Genomic DNA, 26,059 nt, shown 5'->3' on the forward strand with positions numbered 1-26,059 from the left:
TTATAGTTGCACTTTCTCCAAGTACCTTACCCAGGTGATGGATGTTAGAGCTCTTGAAACAGCCCTTGATGCAGTAGCTCCAGCTTCCCATTACACCCCACGCAGGCTTAGATGCCAGCCATGGCACTCCAAAATAACAAGACAATGATGAAATAAGTCACAATAAATTCGAACTTCAATGGCATCAATCTCGTAATCCGAGTGATTTCCTCACATTTAAGACTATCTACCACTCCTGCTGCAAGGCTTTGGACACTGCAAAACAAATATACTTCCAATCTCTCATCTCTTCTCATGCCACTAACCCTAAGTGACTTTTTTTAACACATTTAAGTCTCTTCTGTACCCTCCCCCTTATCCCTCACCAGCTTCCATCAGTGCACAAGAACTTGCCTCCTACTTTAAGGACAAGATTGATAACATGCAAGATTAAATTGTTTGCTCTTCTGCAGCCTCTAACCTACTTACTTCCCCACCTGAACCCTCCGGAACTTTCTCTTCATTTGAGCCCACAACTAAAAATTAATTATCCACACTCTTCTTCTCCTCCTACTCAACTACCTCTCCTCTTGATCCTATACTTGTATAAGTTTTTAAAACTCTATCTCCTGTGCTTATGCCAACCGTAACTATAATCTTCTTGCTACTGGTACTTTTCCTTCTCTGTTCAAACATGCAGTGATTACTCCCATTCTGAAAAAACATAATTCTGACCCTAACTCTCTCTCTCTAACTACCATCCTATCTCTCAGCTCCTATGCCTCTCCAAGCTACTTGAGAAAGAGACTCATCTACCCTCGCCTCACACAGTTTCTTAACTCTTACACCCTATTAGACTCACTTCAGTCAGGCTTTCGCTCCCTACACTCCACTGAGACAGCACTGATTAAAGTGGTGAATGATCTGATCACTGCTAAGTCTAAAGCCCATTACTCACTACTCATTCTTCTAGATCTTTCTGCTGCATTGACATTGTTGATCACACGCTTCTCATACAAATACTGCACTCACTAGGTCTTAATGATACAGCCCTTTCCTGGTTCTCATCTTACCTTTCTGATCGCTCTTTCAGTGTTCGCTTCTCTGACTCTACCTCCTCTTCACTACCTCTCTCAGTTGGAGTTCTGCAAGGCTCAGTTTTAGGTCCTCTGCTTTTTTTCAATCTATACCCCATCCCTTGGCAAACTAATCAGCTCTTTAAGATTAAAGTATCACTTGTATGTGGATGATACTCAAATCTTACCAGTACTTTTGAGCTGAGTCTCTGAATGCCTCTCTGCCATCTCATCTTGGATGTCTTTTTGCCACCTCAAACTCAATATTTCCAAAACAGAATTAAATATATTCCCACCAGCCAAGAACAGTTACCATCCTGATATCTCCATAACTATTGACAACTCAACAATCTACCCTACCCCACAAGCTTGTTGTCTACTGGGTCATCCTCAACTCCAAACTGTCCTTTGTTCCCCACATTCAATCTGTCTCCAAATCATGTTACATGCATCTAAATAACATTCCCAAATAATGACCATATCTTACACAAGACACTACTAAATCTCTTATCCATGCACTCATTATATCTCGCATTGATTATTGCAATAGTCTCCAAACTGGTCTACCCAAGAACAGAATCTCACCACTGCAATCCATTTTAAATGCTGCTGCTAGGCTGATCTTCCTAGCAAGACACTCATCATCTGCTGATCCGCTCTGACAGTCCCTCCATTGGTTGCCTGTATTTTACTGTATTCAATATAAAATAAGTCTACTCACATATAAAGCTATTAAATATACTACACCTGCATATATCTCTTTACTTATCTCAAAACATTTCCCAACTCCACTACCCCACTCTGTATAAGATATGCGTCTTTCTTCTGCACGAATCACTAGCTCCCACTATTCACTATTACAGGACTTTCATCGGGCTGCTCCCACCCTATGGAATGCCCTTCCATGCATAATAAGACTCTCCACTAGCCTCGAAACGTTCAAGCATTCCATGAAAACTCACCTCTTTAGGCAAGCCTATCATATTTAAGTTCCACATGCATAACCCACTGAGGCAGTAATGTATCATATAGCTTATCTTCTGGACTTGCATCTTGGTGGGACTGCTATGCAATTACTGGTGCCTGTCCTTGTGTTTCCCACCTACGTCCCCATAGATTGTACCTTGCAGCATGGCCCTCTTACATCCAACTCTGTCTGTTGTTACCCAGCTGTCTACAATTGTAAAACACAATGGAATCTGATGCGCTATATAAGAAACTGTAAATAAAATAAATTAAATAAAATGTTTCGGTCTTAGCAGCTTGTCCCACTGTCAGGATATTGAGGAGAGTCAGTCCATCTATTGTAAGCCTTATTGAAAGTACCAGTTTCCCCAATAAAATGGCTCTACCCATATATTTGTATGGGCTAAGGAAAATGTCCGCTGCTGTTTTCTTTTTTATTTGAAGTCAAGCTATTCAGAGGGAAAAGTTATTCAATGTAAACCCTCTCTCCAGGTGCCATTTCGAATACCCTGGTAACTGAGCCTTCAGCATTTACTGTGGTCACAGCCTGATTCCACAGGATGTTCTTTCTGTTGGCGCTGACTTTTGAGGCATGTCGCCAAAATAGATCACGGTCGGGGGCGCATACGCTCAGTGACCACAGCCATGTTCTTATGAAACATGAACTTCACATTATTCCCTGTTTTTGTAGTGCCAGGAGCAGATTGGCACTGAGAAGCAGGATGAGGAGCCACAACACTCTCCTCCCCACTCTCATATGGCTCCTCAACTTGCAGCTCACCCTCCCCAACCCACCCAAAAAAACTCCAAAAACGCCAAACACCTCTGCAGCTCCAACACACCTCACTCACTCCTGACCTAACTAAACCCACAAGGAGGGTTGGGGGCATATATATATATATATATATATATATATATATATACAAAAGCCAATAATATATATATATATATATATATATATAGTACACTTACCCCCCCGTGAAGAAGGATAAGGACCAGCACTCAGACGTTTTTAAGGTGAAGAAAACGTGGTTTATTCCATGTGCAATATACAAGCAACACGGGCTGTCCCGACAGCCGTTTCATCTGGGCATTTTACAGACCTGGCACCGACGAACCACACATCCTTGGAATGCTGTCCTGCTACCTACATATCTATATATATATATATATATATATATATATATATATATATATATATATATATATATATATATATATACTAAAATAAAAGAATAAAAGAAGATGGGCGCTCCAATGGTGCATTACCACTTAAAAAAGACAACTTTATTCAGTAAAAGACATATAACAAAGGGTGAGGTCACATACCGTAGACAGCGGCTCAGAATTAGGGATTCTGTGGAAACCAAATCAAGGTCAGGAAAAATTTCAGCCACAACTGCGAGGAAAATTGTTTGGGATGCAAAGAAAAATCCACAAATAACAGCTGAAATACAGTTAAAAAAGTAATGTGGTTGTTTCAAGATGCACAATAAGGAGGCATTTGAAGAAAAATGGGCTGCATGGTCGAGTCGCCAGAAGACAAGCCTCAAAACATCTGGAACAAAGTCATTAGGAGTGATGAGACAAAAATGTAACTTTTTGGCCACAACCATAAATATTACAATTAGAGAGAAGTCAACAAGGCCTATGATGAAAGGTACATCATTCCTTCTGTGAAACACGGAGGTGGATCGCTGATGTTTTGGGGACGTGTGAGCTACAAAGGCACTGGAAAGTTGGTCAAAATTGATAGCAAGATGAATGCAGAATGTTATCAGAAAATACTGGAGGAAAATTTGCACTCATCAGCCCAGAAGCTGCGCATGGGACGACCTTGGACATTCCAACATGACAATGATCCAAAAGATAAGGTCAAGTCGACCTGTCATTGGCTACAGCCGAATAAAGTGATGGTTCTGGAGTGGCCATCTTAGTCTCCTGACCTCAATATCATTGAGCCACTCTGGGAAGATAGATCTCAAATATGCAGTTCATGCAAGACCGCCCAAAAATTTACAGGAACTGGAGGCTTTTTGCCAAGAAGAATGCTTTACCATCTGAGAAATTAAAGAGCCTTATTCACAACTGCCACAAAAGACTTCAAGCTGTCATTGAGTAGTTTCTGTTGTCATTATGATTTTAATAAGAGTAAACACCGTTGTTTGAAAATAAATGGCTTCACCCAGCCACTAACCATGAGTGAAAGTAAAGTTTGTGAGTTATCATTCATATTCTCTGACAAATGGCCAGAAAATCACAAATTCTGCTAGGGTATGTAACCTTATGAGCACAACTATATATATATATATATATATATATATATATATATATATATATATATATATATATATATATATATATATATGGACAGAAGGTAGTGGCCCCAATAATGCGCTTTAGAAAGCAGCACCTCTATCGTACCTCGCTGTCAATGAAGGTACAGGTTGGATAAGGATGAAAAAGGAAAGAATAGGGGTGGGCTCAGTGTACCACTCTGTGGCTTTACATACAATAAATCAATAAAATGGATAAAAACAAGTAAACATTTATTGATGGTTAATCCAGCATTGTATTTTCATTCCACTGTTTTTGACAAGTGCCACATATAATTCAGCTGCTGGGAGGGATTGTTATGGTTAGGCACTGAAAAGGGGGTTGCAGTTAGGCACTAAGGAAGGAGGATCAGGCTGCCGAGGTGTTTAGGGTTAGGCAGGTATGGAGACAGGGTAAACATATTTACCATGCCCATGTTGGGATTCTGACCTTCGGGATGATGTTGTCAGCCTTCTGACCACTAACATTTCAACCGCAGACCATCTGTATGTATTCCACTTATAACAAAGACCCTGCTCAAGAAACTCAAAAAATACAAGGATCCAAAGAAGATTTTTTTTTTAATACATGAAAACACTTTTTGGAATTGAATAGGAAATTTGCTTTTAATACATGTATTTAATTATATCTTTGTTAACTACATAATTTACATTTCTCATTTCCTATAGTAATTTATATATCTCTCTATAAAAATGATTGTGTTATTTGTTTACTTAATACAGGAAACTAGCAGGATAACTATAACAGAAAATAACGTTTCCTTTGATTTAGTATATAACGTGTAAGGTGTCTTTCAGGTTTTTAAGAGAAAACCTTGAAAGACACATCTCACATAGACCTCTCAGACAAGAATTGTCATGTACCTTGGTTATATGTCTCCTGTACTGTATAACAATCAGACAAAGCAAAACTAATCAGAATAGAAAATCCAGACTGCACTAGACAAGATAATAAATGTTACTTTTTAATATACAGATGAAGGGAAGTTTAAAGGTCATGATGATATGTGTGTAGGTGAAAAAGCCCTTACGTTCTTTGTGTACAGTACATGGGATTGTGGGCGACATTGTTTTCGGGAAAATGTGGGTGTACTAGCACAACATTTTTTATACTCTGGAGATGTAGAAATAGATGAGGATATTAAATATGTAGTTGTGTTAAGTACGTCCCATATGATAACTCTTACAAGGTCCAAATAATCATACATATGGTGGCTAAAATATTTGAAAGTTACATAAATTACTTTGCGCCTCCTAATCCTTCTGACTGAAAAGAGGGCTCGAATCAGGCATGTTATTTTGGATCCAAATTCGTGCCTATCCCCAATGGTTGGAGTCTGCACATGTGCAGGCGCGAGCATGCGCAGACCCTGGCAGCCAATCACCGCGGCTGCTGGAACACACGAGTTCTAATTGGCTGGTGGCCAGTGCCGCACTTCAAAAAGCCACTGGGTGGGGAAGCCTGCAGCACTGCGCTGCGCTCTCTATAGAAGTGAATGCAAGAGGAGGGGTGGGGGGGAGGGTGGTGGATGGTGGTGTGTCTACCCGTACCCTATGGAGACTAGAGGAGGAGGCGGCCGGGAGGAGTGTACTTACTTAGCTAACACCATTAAAAATTCTGAGTTTTTTTTATTTACACATATATATTCCAATTCAGAATCGGCACTCTAATGTGTACTAGCTAGTAGTTCCCCTGGTGCCTTCCTATGTGTGTTCCCACACAATGTACAGCAGTGAGGACCGTCGGCGGCACTCAAAGGATTTTTATAAATGACAGAATAACACAAGTTTGTGTAGCAACGGTTAGTGTAGCAACGTTTCGGTCTTTACTTCAAACCTTTATCAACCTTGACAAAGGTCTGAAGTAAAGACCGAACATTTCTACACAACCTTGTGTTATCGTGTCATTTATAAAATCCTCTGAGTGCCGCCGCCGATCCTCACTGCTATATACGAAGTCTATCAAATGACGAAATGCGTTGGGCGTGGCCTAATCTACAACGCTGTGCTGTTTGTTCCTGACCCACTGAAGCTCCACAGGAGGTGATACGGCTGGTCCCGGTCCAAAGCTGTCGGCGTGGTGCGGGGGTTATATTCTGGCAAGCTGTTACATCTTAACCTACATGTATGTGAGCTTGATTCCCTTTTTAGTAAAAAGTTTTATTATTATGCTCAAACTGCGCTCCCTCTCCGTTTCTTTTTGAATATATATATATATATATATATATATATATATATATATATATATATATATTACTATACCAATAGTGCTGGCGCCCTATGATATATATATATATATTATATATATATATATATATATGGGTCTTGAGGACCGACACTTAGAACATCCAAGTAAATTCAGGTGAGGTGCCTTCCACAAAATTTAATATAAATATGCGGTTTTCAAATGAATGAAGACAGGAGGCAGCACTCAAAAAAGCGGTGAAAACTGTATTAAATTATAATGGTGCAAAAGTAGTCTGTGTATATTGCCAACAGTTTCGGAGCTGGCGCTCCTTCCTCAGGATAACTGACAGCATAACTGTAACCAAACAAGTAAAGTGCAGAAAAAAACATATAGCTGTAAAAACCACATTTAAATAGCATAGCACACTTATGTGAAACCTGGATAGCGCTGGGCGAGGGAGCAGACTCTGATATCACTTTAGAAGAGAGAGAGAAAGAATGTCCTTGTCGGGTGCACCTATTAGGTCCTTAAATGAAATAAAATTTAACTTTTATTGAACGATTACTTAAAACTAAGCGAAATATGACAAACACACATGTAACATTGAAATGTGAGTACAAGGGGAAGGGTAAGTGTGTTTATTAAAATCGGTGGCCTGCTCAATTCGCACTGATATTATTGCACAGGTTTATCCTAGGTTTCACAAATGTGTGTACAAAAGGAAAATAAATTTATCTCAAATTCCATGTATATGTGTGCTCCTTGAAATAAATTGATACCGTGTCTGTTTACTTTGCTCTTAATAAGAGATTATATCAATGGCCTTGCAATAGGTGAAGCATAAGCATCAGCCTCCAATGGTATTGTGATTCCCATATGGAGGAGAAACAGCCTCTGGGAAATCAAAATATCAGTGATTTGGAAAAATATTCAGTCGACTCTGTGTCATCACATAGGCTTATACAGTATTAGGTAGATATGATGCAGTGGGTTGTGGTCCCAACGATATTTATACAGCACATTCAAGATAGAGGAAGCCAGAATGTAAAATCAAACATTTTTAAACATCTTCCTGCATCATTATGTTTATTCTTAATACAGAGTGACTGACATATGTAACCAAATTGGTTGTCTGTGGTGTGTCGACTGCTACATGCCGACATGCAAGTGTACATATTTCTCCAGAGGCGGTATTCACACTTCCAGTCAGTGGGCATATGTTTATAGTGCAGACTATGTGCACAAATAGATAGATTAAGTCCTTTCAGCAGATGAGTGCAAGAGAATAATAATAGGTCAAAGGAACACTTTTATTGTAACATTGGTTAAATACGAATTCCTGTGTATATATATTCTCACTTCGATACACTGTAGAAAAATGCTTAACTCGCAACAGTGGACTGGAGGTGGACTGCATCAAACATTTTTAAACATCTTCCTGCATCATTATGTTTACTCTTAATACAGAGTGACTGACATATGTAACCAAATTGGTTGTCAGTGGTGTGTCGACTGCTACGTGCCGACATGCAAGTGTGCGTATTTCTCCAGAGGCGGTATTCACACTTCCAGTCAATGGGCATATGTTTATAGTGCAGACTATGTGCACAAATAGATAGATTAAGTCCTTTCAGCAGATGAGTGCAAGAGAATAATAATAGGTCAAAGGAACACTTTTATTGTAACATTGGTTAAATACAAATTCCTGTGTATATATTCTCACTTTGATACACTGTAGAAGAATGCTTAAATCGCAACAGTGGACTGGAGGTGGACTGCAAGTTACTCAAGGGTTGCTGCTGCTCGAGGCTTTTTAATGAGAAGGGTAGACTTTATTACCGTCTCCCAATACAGACACTGGTATTCAAATGAGGAGCTCAATGGTGGGAATCCCCGTGGCATATAACGTGCTGATACTGTGATAGCCGGGGGTCTTCTGATAAGTCTACCAGCTCTGTGGCTGTACGATAGATCCCATGTCTAGTCAGTGATATGCGGGGATACGTGGTAACTTTTACAGGTGACGCGCTCCCTTGGCGTGCCAGATGTTAAGCTACTTAGCTTGTCACATTACCGCTGCTGCCCTACTGCAGGGTACGGGATCAGCAGCCGGTATAGGACAAGTACGGATAAACCTGTGGGTAAAAATACACAATCAAAATACAATACTAAATACTGGCGAATGAGCAGGCACCACCGCTAGCCGGCGCGCGCTTCGCCTCCAGCTTTTTCAAGGCCTTGATTGTATTTTGATTGTGTACTTTTACCCACAGGTTTATCCGTACTTGTCCTATACCGGCTGCTGATCCCGTACCCTGCAGTAGGGCAGCAGCGGTAATGTGACAAGCTAAGTAGCTTTACATCTGGCACGCCAAGGGAGCGCGTCACCTGTAAAAGTTACCACGTATCCCCGCATATCACTGACTAGACAGGGGATCTATCGTACAGCCACAGAGCTGGTAGACTTATCAGAAGACCACCGGCTATCACAGTATCAGCACGTTATATGCCACAGGGATTCCCACCATTGAGCTCCTCATTTGAATACCAGTGTCTGTATTGGGAGACGGTAATAAAGTCTACCCTTCTCATTAAAAAGCCTCGAGCAGCAGCAACCCTTGAGTAACTTGCAGTCCACCTCCAGTCCACTGTTGCGATTTAAGCATTCTTCTACAGTGTATCAAAGTGAGAATATATACACAGGAATTTGTATTTAACCAATGTTACAATAAAAGTGTCCCTTTGACCTATTATTATTCTCTTGCACTCATCTGCTGAAAGGACTTAATCTATCTATTTGTGCACATAGTCTGCACTATAAACATATGCCCATTGACTGGAAGTGTGAATACCGCCTCTGGAGAAATACGCACACTTGCATGTCGGCACGTAGCAGTCGACACACCACTGACAACCAATTTGGTTACATATGTCAGTCACTCTGTATTAAGAGTAAACATAATGATGCAGGAAGATGTTTAAAAATGTTTGATGCAGTCCACCTCCAGTCCACTGTTGTGAGTTAAGCATTTTTCTACAGTGTATCGAAGTGAGAATATATACACAGGAATTCGTATTTAACCAATGTTACAATAAAAGTGTTCCTTTGACCTACTATTATTCTCTTGCACTCATCTGCTGAAAGGACTTAATCTATCTATTTGTGCACATAGTCTGCACTATAAACATATGCCCACTGACTGGAAGTGTGCATACCGCCTCTGGAGAAATACGTACACTTGCATGTCGGCACGTAGCAGTCGACACACCACTGACAACCAATTTGGTTACATATGTCAGTCACTCTGTATTAAGAATAAACATAATGATGCAGGAAGATGTTTAAAAATGTTTGATTTTACATTCTGGCTTCCTCTAAGTTGAATTTGAATCTATTACCCACTGACAGTTTTTGGCTGACACACAGTGTGTCGACTGTGGCAGTCACTACCAGACCAGATATTCCTATCACCTGACAGAATCAAAGCACTGTCCAAAGATATGTCAGAACGACAATTAGATAGGACAACGATATCTTGAATGTGCTGTATAAATATTGTTGGGACCACAACCCACTGCATCATATCTACCTAATACTGTATAAGCCTATGTGATGACACAGAGTCGACTGAATATTTGTCCAAATCACTGATATTTTGATTTCCCAGAGGCTGTTTCTCCTCCATATGGGAATCACAATACCATTGGAGGCTGATGCTTATGCTTCACCTACTGCAAGGCCATTGATATAATCTCTTATTAAGAGCAAAGTAAACAGACACGGTATCAATTTATTTCAAGGAGCACACATATACGTGGAATTTGAGATCAATTTATTTTCCTTTTGTACACACATTTGTGAAACCTAGGATAAACCTGTGCAATAATATTAGTGCTATTTGAGCAGGCCACCGATTTTAATAAACACACTTACCCTTCCCCTTGTACTCACATTTCAATGTTACATGTGTGTTTGTCATATTTCGCTTAGTTTTAAGTAATCATTCAATAAAAGTTAAATTTTATTTCATTTAAGGACCTAACAGGTGCACCCGACAAGGACATTCTTTCTCTCTCTCTTCTAAAGCTATATCCATATTGTCCAGTGGTCGCACACCTCCCAGAGTAAACCAATATAATCTAGGCTTATGCTAGCTTTGTTGTTAATATTTAGGGGGGTCCTATTTTCCTCAAAAACACAATGAGGATCCTGTGCGGATGACTACCTCTCCTTTTGAGACTCTGATATCAGTCAGTTGTCTGGGTAACCCGCTGGCGTCTGCCCCGACGTGCAGACAGAAAGTGAAGTGGGTCAAACCAGCAAGAAGAGCGCACTACTACAAAAGAAGAAGAGGCGCATGGTGTTATACATATAACAAGTTGTGAAGGCTGATAATAGCGTGATTAGTGCTCAAGCAGATAAGCTAAAAATATTAAAAAACAGGGAGGACTACTGGGGCAATTTGGGTTTATATTATATAATGTGTGGCCAATATCAAGTAAATGTGCTGTTATTACAGTACATGCATAAATATACGGAACAATGATGCGAACAAGTCACTTATACTGTTACTGTATATAAAATATTGTTACTGTATACAAAATATATCAATCTTATGACCACAGTAAAACATAGTTAAGACCCTATATTGGCTGGTTTGTTATAGGACTGACAGATTCACAATTGTGTGTCCCTGCCTGAGAAATACTGTCTCAGACTACAGCTAATATAATTGTTAATACAGTATTTTTCTATCTCTCGGGTTACACATAAACCGAATTAGAGAAAAATGTTTAAAGATGTTTTTTCATTAAGGCCGCGGGGGGCTACTGTATCCAAAAGGTGGATCCAGTAAGTCTCCCGCTGTAAGCTTTTTCAACCTGTCGCCCCCGCGAATAGGCATAGGGACATGTTCAATTATCAGGTGCCTGAGTTTGCCAGCGTATGTTGGTGTGCCTTATAATGGTGGGCAACAGGTTGGTCTATGTCTTTGCCAGCAAGGCAACTTTTAATGGCTGAACGATGTGCCGCTGCTCACTCTCTGAATGGTCTGCTGGTTTGACCAACATACAAGAGTCTGCAGGGACATTTGATAATATATATTACAAATGATGTAGTACATGTAACAGCCTGATTTATCTTATATTTATGGCCAGATCTGGGATGCTGAAAGACCGTTCCTGTATCCATATGTCGGCAAGCTGAGCATGACGGACATTGATAACAGCCCGGGGCTTTGGTTTGTGTGCCAACTGGTGCTGGAGGAATTAAATTAGTTTTAATTAGGTAATCACGTATATTACGGCCCCTTTTAAAGCTAGACATTAGTGACATCTGACTAAAGCATAGTAGATCGCAGTCACTGGTTACCAACGGCCAGGTGGCATTAAGTACTCTCGGTAGCGCCGCACTGGTGGAATAAAATGTGGTAACAAAGGAGATTTTTTTAGTATCTACTTTACTTTTACTGGACAGTAGTTGTGTGCGGGGTATGTTAAGAACTTCTTGCTTCTGTTTTTTTAGGAGCCTGTAATCATACCCGTGTTCCAAAAATGTATTTACAACTGTGTCTAAAGCCTTGTCCAGAGTATCATGATCACTAGTGATCCGAGCTATGCGCAGCATTTCAGACCTTGGAAGACCCCTCTTCAGACTGGGAGCATGGTGGCTGCCATGGTGAAGTAGGGTGTTTCGGTCTTTTGGTTTTGAAAACACTGTGGTACGGATGTTACCATCTTCGAGATGGATGGATACATCTAAATAGCTAATTGAAGAAGAATGACATTGCATAGTTAGCTTAATGGGGTTCTCCAGCTGATTAATGTTAGTCACCAGGGTTCTCAGTTCGTCTTCACTGCCCCCCACACCATTAGGAGATCGTCGATATAACGAGAATAAAATATGATGTGTTTAGAAATATTGTCATCTGTAAATAAAAAATTGGATTCTTGAAAAAAACATATATACATTAGCTAGCGATGGGGCCACATTGGACCCCATCGCACATCCGGTGAGCTGCAAATAAAAATGTCCATTATGTAAAAAATTATTTTTTGTTAGAATAAACTCCAAAAATTTCAAAAACAAAGAAATATCTAAACCATAAAAATTATTGGATGAAAGAAAACCTTGCATAGCAGACAATCCCCCGGTATGAGGGATGACAGTATATTGATTAGAGACATCCATAATACTCAATATGGCATTTACCGGAATGTCATGTAACTGTTGGAGCTTGATGAGTAGTTGCGTGGTGTCCTTAAGGAAGTACGGTTGCGACATAACAAGTGGTTGGATAAGAGTTTCCGAAAACTGGGATATAGGTTGACAGAGGGAATTGCGTGCAGATATGATGGGTGGAACCAGAGGATTATTGCTGTTCTTATGTATTTTGGGAATGGTGTAAATTACTGGGATTATAGGATGATCAGAAGATAGCGCCTTGTAAACTTTATTGGTGATGTGTCCATCTTGCAATGCTTGCTTTAATATGCTGTCCAATTCCTTTTTGAAAATAGGTGTCGGGTCACCAGATAATTTCTTGTATGTCTTAGTATTGGCGAGGTGGGTATCGAGGTTCTGAATATATTTGGCATGGTCCTGGACAACGATGCCACCGCCTTTGTCTGCCAGTCTCACTATTATATCCAGTCTTTGCGACAAGGATAGTAAGGCTTAATGTTCTCCCTTGGAGAGATTATGATGGCGATGCGGTTGAACTCTATCTAATTGGGTGATGGAATTATCCAATAAATGAGAAAACGTTCAAAGAGAAGAGTTCTGTGAGGGCGGATAAAAGGTTGATGTACTATGTTGTCTCAGGAAATCCTGGTGTTGATCAGATGTATTCGTGGGGGTTTGGAATTGGAAAAACTCTTTGATGCGAAGATTTCGGTTGAACCGGTGGAGGTCAATTTTCCAATCCCCATCTTTGTGTCTGTTCGTAGGAACGAAAGATAGGCCCTTTGACAGGAAACTCTGCTTTATTGGGGACAAAGGGGTAGCCGACAGATTAAATATTAGTTTTTCTGTTAGTTTATGGGCGGTTTAGTGGAACCTTTGTGTTTGCCCTCCGCGGCGGGTGGGTCTGGTACGGAACCCCCCGTATGGGCTCTGGTAGCACGGCCTAAAGGGATCTTAGAGGATGATGTTGAGGGCTCATCAGAGTCGACAAAGGTGAACTCGCTGTCACTGTTGGATCCCATAGGATCACGGCGAGAATTCCATTGGGGTTTGGAACGTGTTTTAAATCTATTATTGGCAGGTTGGGTGCCATTGAGCAAACGGTAAACATGTGCCTCTTCATAGACACCCTGCACTGTGGCTAGTTTCTTCTTTTTAAACTGTTCCAAATCCTGTCTGTATGAAAATATTTGAGACTCCAGTTTGGACATAAGGGGGCATGTTTTTTATCTTCCATGGTGCTTTTGTGCAGCGTTTTAAAAGAATCAATTTTGGCACGAGTGGTTTGTAAGGTGTCACAAACTTGGGGTGCACTACCACTCGGGGATTGGCTAGACCTGACACAGGGGCGCGGAGTCTAACCGTGCCGGGGGTTTTCTGCCAGTGACCCCTCCAAGCGGGATATGGGCTTCTGCGGCACCCGACACGTCGGTCGCGGCCCCCTGGTCAGGTTCCCCGTATGAGTGGCGGTAGCTTGTGAAATATGGAATCGTGGTCGTCTAGCCGAGTTGGTATCAGTGCGGGCAAGTAGAAACACAAGGGAAATGCAAAGGAGTATCCAAGGACAGGCCGGGTCATACACTGGAAGCACAGTTCGCGGTACACTGGGATAAGGCTGAAGAATAGTCAAACGGCAAACTGGGTCATACACAGAGTCACTGGATACGGTACCAAAGGATCAGGCAGGAGAATAGTCAGGAACAAGCCGGGGTCAAATATGGTAATCAGGAAACTGGAAATATACTAAGCACAAGGACGCTGGAGCTGGTGTGAACCTATACTCTGGCAGCTTCTGTCTCCCAGAGGCTGCCCTTTATAGGAAGCACAGGGAACCCACAGGTGAACTAATCAGTGGGCTGAGCATGCTCAGTTTACACTGAACTCTCCTGCAGGAGAGAGTTACCCAGGTGTAACTAATTAGCTGAGCTCAGATCTCACAGCACAGTTCAGCTATACAGAGATTGTCAGCAGCAAGGACTCCTCCAGGTGCTGTAATTAGCAAAGCTCAGGCCACACAGAACTTCCTTGCAGCATGGAGCAGGCTGAACAGACAGAAGAAGCCACAAACCAGGTAAGAAACAATACAATAACTGAATGTTGTGACATTACCCTCCCCTCTAGGGGTGGGCTCCGAACACCCCACATGGATACTTTCAAGGTCGTCTGCGGTGCTTCGTCTTTTTGGAAAATCGTTTGGATTTGGTTGATTGAGATGTGGCCTTTGGTTCTACAAAACGGGCAGTAGAGAATATTGGACGTCCCAACAAAGCAGTGACATCATGATCTGAGCCACACTCTGAACTTGAATCCTTGTCCATGATCAGTGTAGGGAGTTCATGAGGATCCACCACCAACTTGGAAGAACCTACACATATAACTCCACCTCTTAAATTCAAGGAATCTGGTCTCAAAAATTTTTTGGGAGATGCTCTGGGAATTTTAGAATGTAGTCTAGATGACTCACCACTCTGACTGACCTCAGGTGCGGCAAGGATAGACCTCTCACCAGGAGTCTTGGGTCCAAATCTTTCAACCACAGCCCTGGAAAAAGAAATTAGGTCTTTTAGCCTGGGATCATGAGTCTCAATGAGTGGACTAACCCACTCCATAGCTTCTCCCTTGAATGACAACACTAAGTACTTGACAATATTTGCCAAATTAACCCCAGAGGATGGATCAGAGTTCATAGCATCTAAATAATAGTCTGCTAGGGCTTGGAAATGGGTGAGATTTCCATCAAATTGGACGAACCGAGGCTCTTTAGATGGATCTAATTGAACTGGATTCCCCTGAAGAATGGACTGGGAGGACAGTTCGGGTAGGGTAGGGACTTCCAGCATGGCAGGTAAGTCTTCCTGAATGGCAAGCATTGGAACCTTAGAGACCCTGATGGTACTGGAGACAGGTCCGGAGGCTGCGGAGGAAGACCCGGAGACCTTGGAGGCAGGCCCGTAGGCCATGGAGACTGGCCCGGAGGCTGCGGAGACTGGCCCGGAGGCTGCGGAGACTGGCCCGGAGGCAGCGGAGACTGGCCCGGAGGCCGTGGCACATAGGTCCTCATGCCCGGAGGCAAGGGCAGATGGATCTCTACTGGGAGTGACACACTCGGAACTCCCGTCTGGAGTGAAGGACTCGGAACCCCCATCTGGGGTGATTGGCTCGGAATCCCCTTCTGAGGTGATTAACTTGGAACCCCCATCTGGGGTGATTAACTCGGAATCCCCATCTGGGGTGATTAACTGGGGACACCCTTCTTGGGTGCTTAACTCTGAACCCCCACCTGGGGTAACGGACTCGGAACCCCCACCTGGGGTAACGGACTCGGAACCCCCACCTGGGGTAACGGACTCGGAACCCCCACCTGGGGTAACGGACTCGGAACCCCCACCTGGGGTAACGGACTCGGAACCCCCACCTGGGGTAACGGACTCGGAACCCCTACTTGGGGTGATAAACTCGGAACCCCCACTTGGGGTGATAGACTCGGAACCCCCACTTGGGGTGATAGACTCGGAACCCCCACTTGGGGTGATAGACTCGGAACCCCCACTTGGGGTGATAGACTCGGAACCCCCACTTGGGGTGATAGACTCGGAACCCCCACTTGGGGTGACATACAGAGCCCCTTCTTGAGGCAAAGTGCTCGGTGGCCCTACTTGGGAAGCCACACTCAGAGACTCCTCTTTGGGTGTGACGTCCAGAGGGTCCTTTTGGGGTGCAACACTCGGAGATTCCTCTTTGGGTAATGAATTCAGAAGCCCTTTTCGGGGTACCACCTTCAGAGACACCTCTTGGGATGCAGTGCTCAGGAAACCCACCTGGGGCGCAATGCTCAGAGACCCTGTTTGGGGTGTGGTACTCTGAGACCCTGCTTGGAGCCTGACAGTCTGAGACCCCTCCTGGTGCACGACACTCTGAACCCCTTTCTGTGGCTTGAAGCTTTGAGAACCCTCCTGGGAAATTACCCTCCGAGACCTCTTCTGAGGTGAAGTACTCTGTATCCCTTCTTGGGGCTCACTATTCTGAGATCCCTCTAGGAACTCGACGCTGTGAGGATCCACTTGGGGTGTAGTACTTTGATGCCCCTTCTGGAACACAACACTTGGAAACCCTTCTTGGGGCAAAATGCTTGGGAATACCCCCGTTGGGGTTGGAGACTTTGGGCAACTGGATGTTTGCAGACCCCCACTTGGGGCTGGGACCGACAGGATCTCCTCTTGTGGCTTGCCCAAAATTTTACTGTCTTTATGTAAAACGATCTTAGTTCTGGGACCCCAGTGATAACCACGGAACTTTTCCGGAGTGAGCGTAGAAGCAGTACTCTTAATCCTGGCCTCACGGAGGGAACAATCCTGGATCAAATGGTTCTGGGCTCCACAATAGAAGCACAAGTTCAAGGACCTGCGCCGCTGGCGTTCCTCATCTGTCAGCGGAGGACGAGGCTGACTCAGGAACCTGTCCTTACAAGACACAGATGCATCTGCCGATGGGGTTCCTGGACTGGAATCTAAGGGTCTAGCAGGTACCAAACCCATAGCGGAATCGCCAAGCAAATTAATGACAAGAGTGAGGATGTTGGCCAGCAGCCCCTGTAACTGCTGTATTAGACGGCGAAGCACTCCAATAGTGCCTGGATCTGATATAGCAGGTGTTGGAGAGAGTGGAGCGAAGTCCATTTGCTGCTGCTGAGTCTGCAAGCTTTGCATAATCAGGGCTGGGTCCTGTTCTTGCTTGTTAACCCTGGCCAGCAGGAGTTCCAGGAGTTCTTTGTGAGACAAACCACTAGCGGACTCCATATTCCAGTTGGGCCAGAGTATTCTGTCACAAACTTGGGGTGCACTACCACTCGGGGATTGGCTAGACCTGACACAGGGGCGCGGAGTCTAACCGTGCCGGGGGTTTTCTGCCAGTGACCCCTCCAAGCGGGATATGGGCTTCTGCGGCACCCGACACGTCGGTCGCGGCCCCCTGGTCAGGTTCCCCGTATGAGTGGCGGTAGCTTGTGAAATATGGAATCGTGGTCGTCTAGCCGAGTTGGTATCAGTGCGGGCAAGTAGAAACACAAGGGAAATGCAAAGGAGTATCCAAGGACAGGCCGGGTCATACACTGGAAGCACAGTTCGCGGTACACTGGGATAAGGCTGAAGAATAGTCAAACGGCAAACTGGGTCATACACAGAGTCACTGGATACGGTACCAAAGGATCAGGCAGGAGAATAGTCAGGAACAAGCCGGGGTCAAATATGGTAATCAGGAAACTGGAAATATACTAAGCACAAGGACGCTGGAGCTGGTGTGAACCTATACTCTGGCAGCTTCTGTCTCCCAGAGGCTGCCCTTTATAGGAAGCACAGGGAACCCACAGGTGAACTAATCAGTGGGCTGAGCATGCTCAGTTTACACTGAACTCTCCTGCAGGAGAGAGTTACCCAGGTGTAACTAATTAGCTGAGCTCAGATCTCACAGCACAGTTCAGCTATACAGAGATTGTCAGCAGCAAGGACTCCTCCAGGTGCTGTAATTAGCAAAGCTCAGGCCACACAGAACTTCCTTGCAGCATGGAGCAGGCTGAACAGACAGAAGAAGCCACAAACCAGGTAAGAAACAATACAATAACTGAATGTTGTGACATAAGGACTTGCCAGCTTCCTAAATTACGAGGATCATTAAGTCCATGCTGCATTTGTTAAGCACGGAAATCCATTTATAACAGAATTCAGCAATGTTCCTCCCGATGGTCGGTGTATTGGAGATGCGAAATCTGCGGGGTATTTGTGCATGTCAATAGTAATTTGACAGTGAGGTTCCATGAAGCAAACAGTCGACCTCCTTTTTCTGTAATTTAAGGAGGGTGTGGAAAATGTCGTCAGGGCTGTCAGTCGACGTCTCTACTGTGTCGACCTCTTGAAACAGAATGGCCTGTACTTGGTCTGGGGAAAAGGAGAGAGTCTCTGTAAGGTGCTGTTGTAACTCCACAAATGTTAAAGGTTCAGTCCTTGCAGTAGTTGACTCCATGTTGAATGAGAGGTGTGTTACAACACTCCGTTTCAAGTTCTGCAACAAATGCAATGAGATGAAGATGTCAATAATTAATCTAGTGCCCTGTCACTTAGGATTCCTGGCGAGGAGTCCAGATACATAGGGGTCTTGAGGACCGGCACAGAACATCCAAGTAAATACAGGTGAGGTGCCTACAACAAAAATGAATATAAATGCGGTTTTCAAATGAATGAAGACAGGAGGCGGCACTCAATAAAGCGGTGAAAACTGTATTAGATCATAATGGTGCAAAAGTAGTCAGTGTACATTGTCAACAGTTTCGGAGCTGGCGCTCCTTCCTCGGGACAACTGCCAGCATAAGTGTAACCAAACAAGTGAAGTGCAGAAAAAAAAACAGATAGTTGTAACAACCACATTTAAATAGCATAGCACACTTACGTGATACCTGGATAGCGATGGGCGAGGGAGCAGACTTCCGGCGGCGTGTGCTCCCACATGAGCTCTGACATCAGTCAGTTGTCTGGGTAACCCGCTGGCGTCTGCCCCGACGTACAGACAGAAAGTGAAGTGGGTCAAACCAGAAAGAAGAGAGCAGTAGTAGTAGTGCGCTCTCCTTGAGCGCACAATGGCACCCAACCTGCCAATAATAGATTTAAAACACGTTCCAAACCCCAATGGAAATCTCGCCGTGATCCTATGGGACCCAACAGTGACAGCGATTTCACCTTTGCCGACTCTGATGAGCCCTCGACATCATCCGCTAAAATCCCTTTAGGCAGTGCTACCAGAGCCCGTTCGGGGGGATCCGTACCAGACCCACCCGCCGTGGAGTGCAAATGCAAAGGCTCCACCAAACCGCCCATTTGTCCCCAATGGAGCAGAGTGTCCTGTCAAAGGGCCTATCTTTCGTTCCTACAGACACAAAGATGTGGATTGGAAAATTGACCTCCACTGGTTTAAACGAAATTTTCGCATCAAAGAGTTTTTCCAATACCAAACCCCCACGAATACATCTGATCAACACCAGGATTTCCTGAGACAACATAGTACATCAACCTTTGATCCGCCCTCACAGAACTCTTGTCTTCGAACATTTTCTCGTTTATTGGATAATTCCATCACCCAATTAGATAGAGTTCAACCGCATCGCCATCATAATCTCTCCAAGGGAGAACATTAAGCCTTACTATCCTTGTCACAAAGACAGGATATAATAGTGAGACCGGCGGACAAAGGCGGTGGCATCGTTGTCCAGGACCGTGCCCAATATATTCAGAATCAATACCCACCTGGCCGATACTAAGACATACAAGAAATTATCTGGTGACCCGACACCTATTTTCAAAAAGGAATTGGACAGCATATTAAGGCAAGCATTGCAAGATGGACACATCAGCAATAAAGTTTACAAGGCACTATCTTCTGATCATCCCATAATCCCAGTAATGTACACCATTCCCAAAATACAGCAATAATCCTCTGGTTCGACCCATCATATCTGCACGCAATTCCCTCTGTCAACCTATATCCCAGTTTTTGGATACTCTTATCCAACCACTTGTTATGTCTCAACCGTACTTCCTTAAGGACACCACGCAACTACTCATCAAGCTCCAACAGTTACATGACATTCCGGTTAATGCCATAATGAGTACTATGGATGTCTCTAATCTATATACTGTCATCCCTCACACTGGGGGATTGTCTGCTATGCGAGGTTTTCTTTCATCCAATAATTTTGATCGTTTAGATATTTCTTTGTTTTTGAAACTTTTGGAGTTTATTCTATCAAAAAAATATTTTTTACATAATGGCCATTTTTATTTGCAGCTTACCGGATGTGCGATGGGGTCCAATGTGGCCCCATCCCTAGCTAATGTATATATGTTTTTTAAAGAATCCAAATTTTTCTTTACAGATGACAATATTTCTAAACACATCATATTTTATTCTCGTTATATCGACGATCTCCTAATGGTGTGGGGGGCAGTGAAGACGAACTGAGAACCCTGGTGACTAACATTAATCAGCTGGAGAACCCCATTAAGCTAACTATGCAATGTCATTCTTCTTCAATTAGCTATTTAGATGTATCCATCCATCTCGAAGATGGTAACATCCGTACCACAGTGTTTTCAAAACTAACAGACCGGAACACCCTACTTCACCATGGCAGCCACCATGCTCCCAGTCTGAAGAGGGGTCTTCCAAGGTCTGAAATGCTGCGCATAGCTCGGATCACTAGTGATCATGATACTCTGGACAAGGCTTTAGACACAGTTGTAAATACATTTTTGGAAAGTGGGTATGATTCTAGGCTCCTAAAAAAACCAGAAGCAAGAAGTACTTAACATACCCCGCACACAACTACTGTCCAGTAAAAGTAAAGTAGATACTAAAAAAAATCCCTTTTGTTACCACATTTTCTTTCACCAGTGCGGCTCTACCGAGAGTACTTAATGCCACCTGGCCATTGGTAACCAGTGACAGCGATCTACAGTACCATGCTTTAGTCTACCATGCTTTAGTCAGACGTCACTAATGTCTAGCTTTAAAAGGGGCCGTAATATACATCAGCACCAGTTGGCACACAAACCAGAGCCCCGGGCTGTTATCAATGTCCGTCATGCGCAGCTTGCCGACATATGGATACAGGAACGGTCTTTCAGCATCCCAGATCTGGCCATAAATATAAGATAAATCAGGTTGTTACATGTACTACATCATTTGTAATATATATTATCAAATGTCCCTGCAGACTCTTGTATGTTGGTCAAACCAGCAGACCATTCCGAGAGCGAACAGCGGCACATCGTTAAGCCATTAAAAGTTGCCTTGCTGGCAAAGACATAGACCAACCTGTTGCCCACCATTTTAAGGCACACCAACATACCGCTGGCAAACCTCAGGCACCTGATAATTGAACAAGTCCCTATGCCTATTCGTGGGGGGCGACAGGTTGAAAAAGCTCTTACAGCGGGAGACTTACTGGATCCACCTTTTGGATACAGTAGCCCCCCGCGGCCTTAATGAAAAAACATCTTTAAACATTTTTCTCTAATTTGGTTTATGTGTAACCCGAGATATAGATAAATACTGTATTAACAATTATATTAGCTGTAGTCTGAGACAGTATTTCTCAGGCTGGGACACACAATTGTGAATCTGTCAGTCCTATAACAAACCAGCCAATATAGGGTCTCAACTATATTTTACTGTGGTCATAAGATTTAAGATTGATATATTTTGTATACAGTAACAATATTTTATATACAGTAACAGTATAAGTGACTTGTTCGCATCATTGTTCCTTATATTTATGCATGTACTGTAATAACAGCACATTTACGTGATATTGGCCACGCATTATTTAATATAGACCCAAATTGCCAAAGTAGTCCTCCCTGTTTTTTTTTTATATTTTTAGCTTATCTGCTTGAGCACTCATCATGCTATTACTGTATCAGCCTTCACAACTTGTTATATGTATAACACCATGCGTCTCTTCTTCTATTGTAGTATTGCGCTCTTCTTGCTGGTTTGACCCACTTCACTTTCTGTCTGCACGTCGGGGCAGATGCCAGCGGGTTACCCAGACAACTGACTGATGTCAGAGGTCACGTGGGAGCACACGCTGCCGGAAGTCTGCTCCCTCGCCCAGCGCTATCCAGGTATCACATAAGTGTGCTATGCTATTTAAATGTGGTTTTTACAACTATCTGTTTTTTTCTGCACTTCACTTGTTTGCTTACAGTTATGCTGTCAGTTGTCCTGAGGAAGGAGTGTTAGCTCCAAAACTGTTGACAATGTACACTGACTACTTTTGCACCATTATGATTTAATACAGTTTTCACCGCTTTTTTGAGTGCCGCCTCCTGTCTTCATTCACTTGAAATCCGCATATATATATATATATATGTTACCACATACACCTTGACAAAGGGGCGCAGCCCCGAAAAGTTGGATGTCTTTTCACTTGCTGTGAATACACTGGTTTTATCAAGACCCTCGAGTGCCAGTCTCTTTCTTTCACTATCCCAACAACTGGATGGGCACCGGGGCAGCTGACACAGAGTAAGTGCCGGACCGCATTGCCGTATATATATATATATATATCTCAGCAGGTTATCCGCACACAGTATAAGTAAGAGTCACCACGGTTGTGCTCTAATCCAAGGTACAATGGTAGTCCAATCACAAAAAATGGATAGCACTCACCAATTCACAGGATAAAAAGTCATTTAGAGGTTACTCACATCTTTATTAATCACAAAAAAAGAATCAGGTGTCAACATTTCGGTCTGTCTTGCAGACCTTTGTCAAGACATCTGGCCATAGGTACAAGAGATCCTACTCCATCAGAGACCTTTTTTCTTTATATATATATATATATATATAGTTCAAGTCAAATCGGCACTCACATATATTCAGTATACAACGTCTCCGGTGCCATCCAGATGATCCCTAACTGGGCATCACCAACATATGTATCCACTTAGCGGCACTCACGGATATAAACGGATATATATATATATATATATATATATATATATATATATATATATATATAGAAATCCAATACTGCCGGCACTCCAATGGAAATAAAGCAATATACTCTGGTGCCAGAAAACAAATGTACATAGTCCAAAGTCCTAAGGTATAGGACCATAACAGCACAGTATAAGAAAAATTGTATTAACATACAAACAACAGGTGAAACATCGGGTGATGTTTCGGGGGACAAACCCCTTCTTCAGACCCTCCTACAGCAACAAAAACACCCTAAAGTGATCTCTCTTATACCTTTCCTGCAGTTGCCGCGCTCCCCGGGCGTCTCAGCTGTGTCTGCCGCTACCGGAAGTCATCAGCGCGCACTTCCGTCTCTTTACTTCAACACTCTGTTTGCGCTCCACAGACCAGGAAGTGCCAGCCGATTATCACACAGGAAGCGGCACGCAAACACTGTTAGCCGCATCAAGAGCCTTGGCAACCAGATAATTTCTATATACATACTCCCAACGACCTGACTCCATGTATAACCGGGCTATGTAGGTTTGGCAGAGCATCGCCATCCTGTACTAATGCAATACACTCACCATACTGAAATAACTCACATCCAGCACAGGCGCGTAGCTCCGTCCCCCATCATAGTCACTGGTTGCCATGGGTAACTTGGTCTAAGAAGAAAAAACAAACATGAGTGATTAGACAGTGTTAAAAAACAAAAAAAGACATATTAAGACATAAACGTGAAGAAACACATACATACTATGAACAAAGAAGATAATACGATATTTAAAAAAAAACATATAGTATACAAAATATCGCAAATATATCACGGTACATCAAACTACAATCACATGGGGTATTAACCCAATTTCATATAAGGCAGGTTGATCTTCTCGTTGAGACCACCAGGTTGGATGGTTCCCAACCGGAAGATCCACCTGGACTCAAGGATGAGTAACTGTTTGGCCCTATTGCCACTGTGCATTGACTCAGGTATGTGATCAATCATAAAATACTTTAGAGAGCTCAAAGGGTGACCCATACTCTTAAAATGGTGTGCCACCGGTTGATCCACCTCCCTGCCTGTAGTAGACAGGTTGATGGCCGACCGGTGTAACCCCATTCTCTCACGAAAAGACCTGGTAGTCTGCCCCACGTAATACAAATTACAGGGGCAAACAATGACATAAACCACATAAGTGTTACGATCCGCCTCCAGCGGATCGGTGTTATGCGCAGATTCACGCATTCCCCTGTGTGTTGGCTCCCTGTGTATTTTCCTGTCTGTGTTGGTATTTGCTCGTTGGTGACCTCCGGTGGTCAGCCTGGGCCATTGCAGCTCACTCTGTCTGTGTGGGTGTGTGATTAGGGCTCAGGTGTTCTCATCAACTGCTAGCTTGCTATGCTCACCTGCAGGCTATGTGTGTTGATCACTTCCTGGTGTTCACTATATAAACCTTCCTCATCTATTACTTCCTGCCGGTTATAGCTTCAGTCTTTGCTAGAAGTGTTCCTGTGCTCCCATCCTGTTCCTGAGTCCGTGTCCAGTATCCAGCCTATCCTCGTGTCCATGTGCAGCTTCCAGTTTGTTCCTAGTGTCCGCATCCAGTATCTAGCCCATCTGTGTGTCCATGTGCAGCTTCCAGTTTGTTCCAAGTGTCCGCATCCAGTATCTAGCCCATCTGTGTGTCCGTGTGCAGCTTCCAGCTTGTTCCTGAGTCCGCATCCAGTATCCAGCCCATCCTTGTGTCCATGTGCAGCTTCCAGATTGTTCCCAGTGTCTGTATCCAGTATCCAGCCATTCCGGTGTCGGTGTGCAGTCTCCTGTCCTTCCTTGGTTCCAGCTGACCTGTCCTGCTGCGCACAGATAAGTGGGGTATTCCCCCAAACCTCCTTTACTGTGCTTTTGGTTATACTGAGACACCTCTGTGTATTGTTACACTTGCTTTGGATTTATGGTACACCTTTGCGTATTGTTACGCCCGTAGTTGAGCCATTGTTCTCAGTGGGATTAGGGTCCCTTGCCATCTCAGGGTTAGTTAGGTTATCCCCTTGCGCTCTCCTGGCCTCGGCAGCAGGTGTTGTCCACCCTTAAGACCTGCCTGTAGCGGAGCGGAGCGGGCCTAACTCGCTCCCCAGCCGAGACGGGCCCAGGCGAAGCCTAGCTCTGCACACAGCTGCCGACTCCTGTCTGAGGCAACGGAGTTAGGGTCCGGCAGGGGTCCCCTTCTCCTAACAATAAGTGGATTTACAACTCATAACATGTCTAATTTCGAACTGTTTAGTTGAGTGTGGATGTTTAAAGGTACAACAGTTAATAATGTGGTTGCAGGTGGTGCAGGAGAAGCAGCTGTAACAGCCGGGGGGCTTGAAAAAGACATTAGTGGGTTTTGGAATACCTCTGCCCGTAATGTCAGTTCTCATCAGACGATCTCTAGAGTTGGCACCCCTTTTGAACGCCGCAAAAGGCCTAAGAGATCTAAGTCCAGGCAGATCCATTTTTATAATGGGCCTTAAGGCGTTAGTGGCGTGTCTGATTACAGGGCTGCGGTAGAGAAAGTGCTTATCCATGGTAGAATCGATGAAACACCTCTATCCTTAGCAACAAAGAGTTGAGACCTAGGGAGACGGAGTACCTTCTGCTTCTGTTCTTCTAAATTTACCGTGTCATAACCCCTCTGGATAAATTTAAGGATAAGCTGATCTAATCTAAACTCCAGTTTTTCTCTGTCGCTCATGATACGCGATATGCGCATCATCTGCGACAAGGGTAAACCGCGTTTTAAAGCGGATGGATGGTGGCTCGAGGCCATAAGAAAGG

This window comes from Crinia signifera, chromosome 3 (genome assembly GCF_055691185.1).
Source record: "Crinia signifera chromosome 3, ASM5569118v1, whole genome shotgun sequence".
In the NCBI taxonomy this organism is placed as follows: Eukaryota; Metazoa; Chordata; class Amphibia; order Anura; family Myobatrachidae; genus Crinia; species Crinia signifera.